The sequence below is a fragment of the Lutra lutra genome, chromosome 1, assembly GCF_902655055.1.
Source record: "Lutra lutra chromosome 1, mLutLut1.2, whole genome shotgun sequence".
Classification (NCBI taxonomy): Eukaryota; Metazoa; Chordata; class Mammalia; order Carnivora; family Mustelidae; genus Lutra; species Lutra lutra.
The window spans coordinates 93,438,373-93,450,467 of record NC_062278.1 but is presented as its reverse complement, the minus strand read 5'-3'; the positions used below and the strand labels follow the sequence as shown (position 1 = coordinate 93,450,467).

At 42.3% G+C, this 12,095-nt stretch overlaps 1 pseudogene; it reads left to right on the top strand.

Moving 5' to 3' along the window:
- The first annotated feature begins 1,535 nt into the window (after positions 1 to 1,535).
- Positions 1,536 to 3,707, top strand: LOC125100027 (heat shock cognate 71 kDa protein-like; annotated as a pseudogene).
- The last annotated feature ends 8,388 nt before the right edge of the window (positions 3,708 to 12,095 follow it).

The window sequence follows — 12,095 nt, the reverse complement described above, 5'->3', positions numbered from 1 at the left end:
GACAGATCCTTGAAGCGGGCACAGTGTAATGTTCCTCCAGGAAGTTCCCAACTATATTCATGTTACTGCCTTGCTAGAGGAGTAAACAACCTTAACTTGACCATGGCAAGGCCTCTGGTATCTTGTAGGTCCTCCCCCTAAAACTTCATCTCCTGGACTATTACAACAGTCCCTTAACTTCTCTCACTTGCTCTTTCCTACCAATCCCTAAAATCTGTGCCAGTGTGACCTTTCTAAAGATAACAATATCAGTCCTCCATTATAAAATTATTTAATAAATAGCTATTCCACATAGGGAAAATTCCAAACTTTTTAATATAACCTACACAATCATGATCTGGCCCCATCTTACCCCTTCAACCTTCCGATTTACATTCTAATACTGAATCATAATAAATCTGGCTCCTTTTTGTGAGGCACATTCCTCTCTTAATATCTTAGTAACGAACCTTTACCAATGCCAAAGCTACTGTGTTGTTAATTTAGGATAGCTGGTGTCCATTTTCTCAGTTGTGTGGAGAAAACAGTCTACAGAAGTAGAGAACAAAGGTAACCCACAAAAAGAAAGCAAAAGCACAGGCAGACATGAGAGTCGTGGCATTTTTTTCTGTCCCTATATCTTGCCATCCTTGATGCCAGCCAAGTCTACCCATAGCTTGATTAATGAGCAGATAAATCCTACTTTTTCATTTGAACTACTTGGAAATGAATTTGTCACTTCCCATCTGAATATTCCTGACTAATAATTAATATTCAGTTCCTTTAAATCATCGTACTCTCTTATATCATGGTAAGTTTACTACCTACTCTCTCCAGAAACATTGTTTAATCCCTATTCACTCTCTTCTTTGTCTGACTCATTGCTTAGGTCTCCCCATAGATACCATTTCCTCTGGGAAGGGGATACCTCCCACTCACCTACCCCAACCTAGGTTGCATACCTTTTCTTTGTCCCTTTGTAACATCCTGTATTTCATACCCCACTACTTACCACAGTGTATGGAAACAGTCTATAATGTATCTATACTCTTCTTGACATACATGTTCGGTGAGAGTGGAGACCTTATTTTTCTTGATAATTGTTGCAACCCAAACACCAATACCTTCAAATATTCAATATTCACTGAATGAGTATCTTATAGTCCTATCTAAGAATATTGATTATTTCAAGATCATACAATGAACAAATGACAGAGCTGGGATTCCTTCCCAGGTGAATCTGATTCCAATGTTAACTCCAAATACATCCAGGGTTGAATGGATCACTATCTCATATTCTGAGTTTCATTTATTAAGAAGGTGTGCTTTAAATCTGCAAAAACAATTCTAACGGGAGTCAAAAATTTAAAAAATGAGCAAAATCTCAGCTATAGGGTCTTGAGGAACCAAGAAATTGGAATTATTTGATCAGAGAAAGATACATGGTCAAAGGAAAATGTAACATTGTATGTCTAAGAAGCATTGACTATAGCATGAGGAATAAATAATTTTTCATGGAACAGGTTGGTGGAGTTATCAAATCTAAAGAGGTTTTTGCTCATTGAACGCGGGGCTAGATCTTTGGATTGCTGTCTTCTTCTCAACCCAAACCAGGCCCACACATAAGCAACCATGTCTAAGAGACCTGCAGTTAGCATTGATCTTGGCACCACCTACTCCTGCGTGGGTGTCTTCCAGCACAGGAAAGTGGAAATAATTGCCAATGATCAGGGAAACTGGACCACCCCAAGTTATGTCACCTTCACGGACACCGATTGATTGGTGATGCTGCGAAGAACCAAGTTGCGATGAACCCCACCAACACAGTTTTTGATGCCAAACGCCTGATTGGACGGAGATTTGATGATGCTGTTGTCCAGTCTGATATGAGGCATTGGCCTTTCATGGTGGTGAATGATGCTGGCAGGCCCAAGGTCCAAGTACAATACAAGGGAGAGACAAAAAGCTTTTATCCAGAGGAGGTGTCTTCTATGGTTTTGACGAAAATGAAGGAAATCGCAGAGGCTTATCTTGGGAAGACGGTTACCAATGCAGTTGTCACAGTACCTGCGTACTTCAATGATTCTCAGCGTCAGGCTACCAAAGATGCTAGAACTATTGCTGATCTCAATGTACTTCGAATCATCAATGAGCCAACTGCTGCTGTTATTGCTTATGGCCTAGACAAGAAAGTTGGAGCTGAAACGAATGTGCTGATCTTTGACTTAGGAGGTGGCACTTTTGATGTGTCAATCCTTACTATTGAAGATGGGATCTTTGAGGTTAAGTCCAAAGCTGGAGACACCCACTTAGGTGGAGAAGACTTTGACAACCGAATGTTCAACCATTTTATTGTAGAGTTCAAGCGCAAACATCAGAAAGATATTAGTGAAAACAAGAGGGCAGTTTGTCGCCTCCGTACTGCTTGTGAACGTGCTAAGCGTACACTTCCTTCCAGCACCCAGGCCAGTATTGAGATTGATTCTCTGTATGAAGGAATCGACTTCTATACCTCTATCACTCATGCCTGGTTTGAAGAATTAAATGCTGACCTGTTTTGTGGCACCCTGGACCCTGTAGAGAAAGCCCTTCAGGATGCCAAGTTAAACAAGTCTCAGATCCACGATATTGTCCTGGTGGGTGGTTCTACCCGTATCCCCAAGATTCAGAAACTTCTCCAAGATTTCTTCAATGGAAAAGAAACTGAATAAGAGCATCAACCCTGATGAGGCTGTCCAGGTGCAGCTGTCCAGGCAGCCATCCTTTCTGGAGACAAATCTGAAAATGTTCAAGATTTGCTGCGGTTGGATGTCACTCCACTTTCTCTTAGCATTGAAACTGCTGGAGGAGTCATGACTGTTCTCATCAAGCGTAATACTACCATTCCTACCAAACAGACACAGACCTTCACTACCTACTCCAACAACCAGCCTGGTGTGCTTATTCAGGTGTATGAAGGTGAGCATGCCATGACCAAGGACAACAACCTACTTGGAAAGTTTGAACTCACAGGCATACCTCCTGCTCCTTGTGGTGCCCCTCAGATTGAGGTCACTTTTGATATTGATGCTAATGGTATCCTCAATGTTTCTGCCGTGGATAAGAGCACAGGAAAAGAGAACAAGATTACCATCACTAATGACAAGGGCTGCTTGAGCAAGGAAGATATTGAGCGCATGGTCCAGGAAGCTGAGAAGTACAAAGCTGAAGATGAGAAACAGCGAGACAAGGTGTCTTCCAAGAATTCACTTGAGTCTTACGCATTCAACATGAAAGCAACTGTTGAAGATGAAAAACTTCAGGGCAAGATAAATGATGAAGACAAACAGAAGATTCTTGACAAGTGCAATGAAATCATCAACTGGCTCGATAAGAACCAGACTGCAGAGAAGGAAGAATTTGAACACCAGCAGAAAGAGTTGGAGAAAGTCTGCAACCCCATCATCACCAAGCTGTACCAGAGTGCAGGGGGCATGCCAGGAGGAATGCCTGGAGGCTTCACTGGTGGTGGAGCTCCTCCCTCTGGTGGTGCCTCCTCTGGGCCCACCATTGAAGAGGTTGACTAAAACCAACCTGAGAATAAATAGGTTGAGCATTGTTCCACACACAATATTCAAAGGACCCAAATTTGTAGCAAATTCCATGGCAGTTGTAATGTTGAGCTGCTATAGCAAAAAAACTGGGCATTCTTGATACTTGAATATGGAATATGTGCACAGGGAAAGGAAGTAAACATTGCACTTTATAAGCGCTGTATTGTTAAGTGGAAAATGCAATGTCTTAAATAAAACTGTATTTAAAATTGACACCAAAAAAAAAAAAAGAGGTTTTCAAATCAGAATACATTAACCAATTAAGACTTACAAGAGCCCCACCTAAGCCAAGGAATAGATGCACTCTTCTCTTGGAATGTTCTTGGGTCTTGTGACTGCCTGCTGTGAGGTGGGGTTGGGGTGGGGGGCAGTTGGTATGGTGGAGTAGGTCATGTGTTCATCCACTGGTTGTCCTTTTGTCTGCATACCATTTCCCTTCTGCTCTTCATTTGTGTAAAGGCCTAGTCCTGTAACCACAGAATTGGACCCCAAACTCCTAACTGCCCCACATTCTCTTCTTAATCAAGTTCTATATACTTTAAATTTTTAAAATCTCTCTGCTGATGGTACCTCCACAGCTGACCGTTTGTGGTCTCCGCCTGGAAAACATTATGCTGACCCGGGGTGGAAGGATCCTTCAACAAATCAATGGTCTAGTCTGTTTTAATTTGGGGACGAGGGCATGTGTATTTTTCCTAGGAACACTGATGAACCATCTGGCTCCCCAAGGGCCTCCTACGTACCTGTAATGGATCACACTCCAGAGGAACTTCTGGATTCATCCCAAACACCTCATCCCACCCTGCAATGGATTACACTCCAGAGGAACTTCTGGTTTCATCCCAAACACCTCATCCCACCATTCCAGAGGCTTAGGATTACACCCCTAACGCCTGCTCCTCCACATTGGCCACCTCGTGTGAAAACAACCCACCAAACGACGATCCCAACTTGGGGACAACTGAAGACCCTCACAGTGCAGGCGCGGGAATTGGAGGGCTGGAAAGTTAAGAATGAACCCAAAATGCTTTTCTAGCCATGACAGCGTTTGTTGCCTGCCAGTCTGCATCCAAGCAGGGTTCCAATCCCTCGGGCAGCTCCAATCCGGCCTCCATGAGCTTTGTCTAAAAAATAAAGAAGGGGGAACTGTAGTGACCAGAGAGCAAGCTGACAGGTCCTTGCGGTCTTAGGGCCAGATCAGAGACCAGCCCTATCCACCAGGGCTCAGACCTAAAGCGCTACCATAACTGCAGCTCGCAGAAGCACCGAAACCACACAGCAGATTTGCCCTTAAGCTAGTTGATCTGACTCGAGGCTGTACTGTAACAGCGCTGAATGAGAAAACTTATTTACCGGCAGTTTGTTGATTGTTCTACTGAATTGTAAATGTAACGATCAAGGTGACTCCCACGTGATTGTATTGTGCTTGAATCCTATAACACTGCTGTAAGCCAATAAACGTCGTCTTAGCAGCACTGGCTGCAACCCTCCGGGAGCCCATCTTTTGTGTCTTCTCATTCCGACCCCAGCTCAAGTTAATCCGTTCAGTCAAGGTTGGTTCCTCAGCACCAAACCAGCCATTGTGCCCATCTTCTGGGATTTCTTTTTCTTTCTTCCTTCCTTCCTCTTTCTTTCTTTCTCTTTCTTTCTTTCTTTCTTTCTTTCTTTCTTTCTTTCTTTCTTTCTTTCTTTTCTTTCTTTCTTTCTTTCTTCTTTCTTTCTTTCTCTTCTTCTTCTTCTTCTTCTTCTTCTTCTTCTTCTTTTTAAGATTTTATTTTTTCATTTGAAAGACAGAGAGACAGAGGCAAGGAGTGGGGGAGGCAGAGGGAGAGGGAGAAGCAGACTCCCTGCTGAGGTGAGAGCCTGAGGAGGGACTGGATCCGGGGATCATGACCTGAGTCAAAGGCAGAGACTTAACTGTCTGAGCCACTCAGGCGTCCGTTTCTAGGATTTCTGTATGAGGCTTGGTTAGAGAAATGCTCTCTGGCTCCTCTGACAGTGGCAGGAAATGTACACCTGGAGCTTCCAGGAGTCATACTGTAAGGACCTATTTAGCCAGAGCGCTTCCATCCGGTTAAACAATAACTTTGTTGTTTAACCCTTAAACTGTCCCTGCCCCCTTTCCCACAAGGGACTTACTTAAAAACAAGTCCTGGAAACCAGTCCCAGGAAACAAAGCCCAAATACAAGGTCAGGCCAGGTCGAGACATCCGATCAGTGTGGGGGGGGCGCATACTGTCTCCTTAGCTACCAAGGAGTATGGGCCCCACCTTTTGGGTGCCAATTCTGACCAAGGTGATAGGCTGGTTCAAATATCTACTAGGGTAAATTGTAATTCAATTGGTCACTTATGTGTGACCTAACATGACTGTGCAGCTTTCTCTGTGTGTTACAATTTCATTGGCCACCTGTGCATGGCTAGGCCCAACCACATGGCCTTTGCCCTTAAAAGCTTAAAAGCTAGTCTGCGAAGCAGAGGGAGGTCACCCTCTCTGTAAGAGGCTCGGCCCCAAACGTTCAGTTTGATTCTTGATGCTTGGCGCGAAATAAAGCTTTGCTTGACCTTTGCTTTGTATCAGTCTCGCTCCCTTAATCACGGACGCATTATTGGGGGACCTAACAATACTCCTCATGACCTGGAGAACACCCAGTTGCAGCAGGAAGAAAGGAAGTTAATATAGAATGGGGAAGGATTGGGATATCAGGGAGGAAGAAGAAAGTGGGAAGGGGAGAGAGACAGAGACAAAATGATAAAGGGAATGGTATTCAAACTCCCAGGTTCTGACTTCCTGCGGTTTCCCTCCCTTTTTTTTCTTCAGTAAGTGTGAGGTTCTTTTCAATCACATACAATTTAAAGGACATTGATTACTTCATCTTCTATATAAATTACAGTATTCAGTTTTAGCTTCATTTCTTCCTGTTGCTACTGGCTATTCTCCAGGTCACAAGCAGTAAGACTCCTAGAAGCTCCAGATGTATATTAGATGATAGGTAGATAGATAGATAGATAAAGAACAAGATTAGGCTGAGAGGAAATTCTTGGCATTAACTTTTAGTCATCTTGCCCTAAAGGTAGCAAGTTTTAATAAATAATTACATACTTTTTGCCAATCCCTTGATCTTCATGTTTTCTCTTGAATCTGTCTTTAAGGCCAAGAGACTCTCTGTTGAAAGCTTTGGGGTTATTTTAATGAAGTTAAGAATACTCATATATCCTCCTTCTTTAGTCTACACCAAAGATTGTCAACTTTTTCTGTAAGGGGTTAGACAGTAAATCTTTAAGTCACCATGGACCAGAGAGCCTCTTTGAAAGTACTCACCTCTGCCACTGTACTATAAAAGTAGCCAGAGACAATACATAAAGGAATGAGTATAGCTGTATTCCAATAAAACCTTGTTTACATAAACAGAAAGCATGCCAGATTTGGCCTGCAGATTGTAGACCCCTGTTATATATGATCTGAATGCTTCCTGTAAAAATAATAATTTTAAAAGAAAGTAGAGCATTTTGGGAATTCAGGTATCATAAGGCTTTCTATTTCTTTCCTCTAATCCCTTCTATTTTGAGTTGGCAAGCACTCAGTATTATCTCAGCTGCTGCATTTGTACACTATTTTAAGTAATTGGAATGAAATACGTTTGTCCTTCACTATCTTGGCTGACCTTGTTCTTACCATTCCCTATATGTTACTAATGGAGCTTGAAATTAAATGTCATTTCTGTTTGTCTGTTAACACATACACAGAATTCCGTATAAGGTACATGCCTTTAAAAGAACTGATCCACTGGAAAACATGGGTTTGAGCAAGATGAGATGACTTCTTTTGGTCTGTGTGTTCATTCTCATTTTAAGACTTAAGGAATGAAAACCAATTACCACAACTGCCCATTAATACATTAATGATAATCAAATTGTGATCTTTTTGGGGGGGAGGGGGGTTCTGTAGGTATTCCAATGCTTGTTACATTTTTTCATCTTAGTGGAATTAGACTTCTTTTTTCCATAAGGGCAATTCAGACCCCTTTACATGCCCTTAGCCCTGGCCAATTACATCCTGTGGTGGTTTTAAGGTCTATCCACAAAATCTTTAATAGTCATCCCTTTAAGAGGTGGAATCTAGGGTCACCTGGGTGGCTCAGTGGGTTAAGCCTCTGCTTTCGACTCAGGTCATGTTTCCAGGGTCCTGGGATCGAGCCCCACATCAGGCTCTCTGCTCAGCAGGGAGCCTGCCCCCCCCACCCGCCTGCCTCTCTGCCTACTTGTGATCTCTCTCTTTCTGTCAAATAAATAAATAATCTTAAAAAAAGAAGAAGAAGAAGAGGTAGAATCTAGTTCCCTTTCCCCTGAGCATGGACTGGACATCTAACAAATAAAGTTGAAGGGAAGTGATGGTGTGTGCCTCAGAGATTAGGTCACAAAGACAATGTGGCACCCTCCACGTTCTCTCTTGGAAGCCAGCTACCATGTCATGAGGACACTTGAACAGCCTTATGTTGAGACCTACATTTGTGTGGCAAGAAACTGAGACCTCTCGTCAGCCAATAGCCAGTGAGAAACTGAGGTTTCTGTCCACAGCCACCTGAGTGAGTTTGGAGCAGACCTTCCAGCCCCAGGCTAGCGAGCATACTACAAGCTGAATGTAACCTCATTGGAAACCCAGAACCAGAACCACCGAGACAAGTTGCTCCCAGGTTTGTGGCCCACACAAACTTGAGACCATAAATGTTTATTCTTTTAGGGTGTGGAGTCACTGGTTACACAGCAGTAGATAACTAATACGTCTTCTAAGGAGTGGTTTTAACTCCAAGTGGAAAGGCCATCGGTGAAGATGATGTGAAGATGAGGCAGCTGCATGGTGGGACTGGGCAGCTAGCCAGTTGCTTCCCTGGAAGCCAAGTCTAGTTGCAGTGGTGACACAAGATGAAGTTCAACTTAATGAGTTAAATACCTCTAACCCAATTTATTTGTTCAAATTATTAAGATTATTTTTGGCAGATGTTAGTAGCTTCCAACATGGTGTCACTCAACTTGGATTCACACCTGAAGGATTTCTGAGCTAGTGATACCTGGGCTCTACTTCCAGGGACCCTGAGTTACTGGCCCTGTGGTATAGTCTGGGCATCAGGATTTTAAATTTCCTCAGGTGTTTCTAAAGTACAGCTAAGATTAAGATTAAGTTAAAAGTAGGAAAGGGTAATGTTCCCTCCCCAGCATCTCCCTACCAGATGATAAACCACGATTTAAATTCTGGGATTTCTATATGAGGCTTGATAAGAGAAATGCTCTCTGGCTGCTCTGATGATTAAAACAAGTCTCAGACCAAATCTGCAAAGCAAATATATAGACAAGCAGACACAGACATTAAACTTTCCTGAAGTCTGCATGAAGCACAGATCCCTATCCTTTTAGGCATTCCAGATAGGCAAAGGTGTGAAAGAGTTGCTCAGGACAGATCCTATAATACCCCAGGCACAAAATTCATCTAGATTTCTGGCCAGATCCTGGCCCTGACAGTCTTCCTTAAGAGGCCCAAGTCCTCTTGCTGTGGATGGGCCTACCAGGTGCTCAGATCTCTCTTGAAGTGGGGAGAGGGGCCAGTACCTGTACAAGACTTCCTTCAGCTCACCACCGATTTTGAGTACAATTCATTCATTAATAGAATAAAAAAATTTTTTTAATACTGTTGGTACTATCTAACAAAACAGAGCTGATTTAAGTGAAGAGAGTAAAAGACCTTGTGACAGTGGCCTCAGGAGTGTAGGCCCTGATGAGACCATCAGTTTCTCAGCCCTGGATGCACATCAGAGCCACCAAAGACACTTTTAAAAGAGTCTTGTCCTGACCCCAGTGTAATTAAATCAGAAACTCTGAGGGCAGAACCTGGGCATTGGTCTTTTTAAAAGGTCTCTAGGTAAGTCATGACCACAAGGGGTTAAGGGTGGCGGGGAGGTGTATCCCTAAAGGAGTAGTACACAATGGAGTGTTCTGGGTGGTGAAACTCTTCTCTATTCTAACTATGAGAGTATTATGCAAATCTATACAAGTACAAGGACTCTCAGAACTGTACAGCAAAAGAGAAGCTCAAGCTTATTGTACGATTTTAAAGATAAAATGCAACTCTTAAATTCTTTTTTAAATCTTTTTTTTTTTAAGATTTTGTTTATTTATTTGAGAAAGAGAGCATGAGCAAGAGAGCGCAAGCAGCAGAGCAGCAGAGGGAAAGGGAGAAGCACATTCCTCACTGAGCAGGGAGCCCTTGTAGAGATCCATCCCAGGACCCTGGGATCATGACTGGAGCCAAAGGCAGTTGCTTAACCAACTGAGCCACCTAGGCATTGCACTATTAAATTCTTTCTAAAAGCCTCAGATGATTCTAATGTACAGCCAGCCTTGGGGGCTCACTGGATTAGATTCCTTCCAGGGATGACCCACCATCTTTGGGACATGTCTTCATAGTTTGGGCACCAGCAACATGAACATCCTGCATTAACGAGCCGCCCCTTCCCACATATGCACATATCCATGTAGATGAGCACACCATACTGTCTGTGCTGAAGTATTCTAAAGTAAATTAAAAATGCTATAGTACTGAGATACAGCTGTCTTTCCCACATTCATACTCGAGAATGTGAAAACACTGCAGTGGAGAATTGCGCAAGTCGATCGTTCTATTAATATCTGCTCTTGGAGAAAAAAATTCATAATGCAATTGCTTTGCCTCAAAAAACACTGTTTCTCAAACCCATAAACTGTGGTTTTTAATAGAATAACAAAGAATCCCCAAAAAGAGAGTAGTTTAGCAGTTTAATTTGCTTCAGTTTTGAGTATCATCATAGGCAGAAATAAACACATTTTATATCACAAAATAGTGTGCATGTATATGTGTGTGTATATCAGTGAAATAAAAGTTTCAAGAAACAGCTCATGCCTATTCTATTTTATTCTATTTCATGGCAGTGTCAGTCATGACTCAGTATCTTGATATCATGATGCACTAATGGTGAGAAAATCACAACTAAAATCCTCTGGGAGAAAATAACCCCGTGTCTGTGCTTCTTCCTGCCACGTGACAAAGAAACAGACAGGAAGCTGACCCCTGGCTGCACCTTTCTCTAGCTTTCTGAAGTGAGGCAAGTTTCTTGATCTTTGTGCACCTCCACTTGCTCACACATGAAATGGAACAATTGCAGCGGCCTTGGGGAGTGGTTGGGACCACTGATTCCTCATCTGAAGCACTCATCTCTGAAGTTTCTCTTCCCTTCTTTACATTTAAGACTCACTGAGAAAGAGGACATGGAAGTCCTGAATTGTTTCTTTAGCTTAGAGACCAGAAGACTAAACCCAACCTTTTTAAAATTTTTTTTAAAGATTTTATTTATTTATTTATTTGAGAGAGAGAGCAAGCACAAGCAGGGACGAGGAACAGAGGGAAAGGGAGAAGCAGATTCCCCATTGAGTAAGGAGACCGATGTGGAGCTCAATTCCAGGATTCTGGGATCGTGACTTGAACCAAAGGCAGATGTTCAGCCAACTGAGCCACTAGTCTCCCCTGAGACGAAACCTAAACTTATTGTCATTTGTTTTATGTTGAAAATCAATTTTTGTTTTTTTTTTAATTATTTTTTAATTATTTTTATTTTAGTTCCAGTGTAGTTCATGTACAGTGTTATATTAGTTTCATGTGTACAATATAGTGATTCAAGAATTCTATACATTACTTAGTGCTCATCGTGATACGTGCACTCTTAATCCTCCCCACCTATCTCACCCCTCCCCACACCTACCTCCCCTCTAGCAACCATCAGTTTGTTCTCAAGAGTCTATTTTTTGGTTTGCCTCTTTTTTTCTTTGTTTTGTTTAACTTCTACACACAAGTGAAGTCACACGTTATTTGACTTTCTTGGACTGTATTGTTGTTATTCTTTTTTTTTTTTTTTCCAAGATTTCTTTATTTATTTGAGAGAGAGAGAAAGAGACAGAGAGAGCACAGGAACTCTGAAGAGCAGAGGGAGAGAATCTCAAGCAGAATCCCTGCTGAGCACTGAGCACAGAGCCCTACACAGAGCTTGACCTCACCACCTAGAGATCATGATCTGAGCCAAAACCAAGAGCTGGCCGCCTAACCGACTGAGCCACGCAAGTGCCCCTTATTGTTTTTCTTTACTGATGGTATGTGGTAACTAGGTCTTATCAGAGCTTTCAATGTATGAAATATTCAAATAGCTTAAAAACAGTATACATTCTTCAGTCTCCAATGATTCAGGACACTCTGGCTGGAGTCAGAAAAGTAAGTTAAGCAGTTGTTCTGGCTAAAGAGGATTGAGCGGTTAATACAAACTGATCAGCCCCACTCTTATCCTTACTTTAACCATGAAAGTTTCACTTTTATGGGTTTGTCTGAAGGAAAACTAGTAGTATACAAGTGAAAATAAGATGATCATCCTAGTTAAGGAATAAGGTGGGCCAAGAGTCTCAGTAGAAGTTCTGGGAACACAAACAGCCCGGCTGAGCTCCTCAGGGTT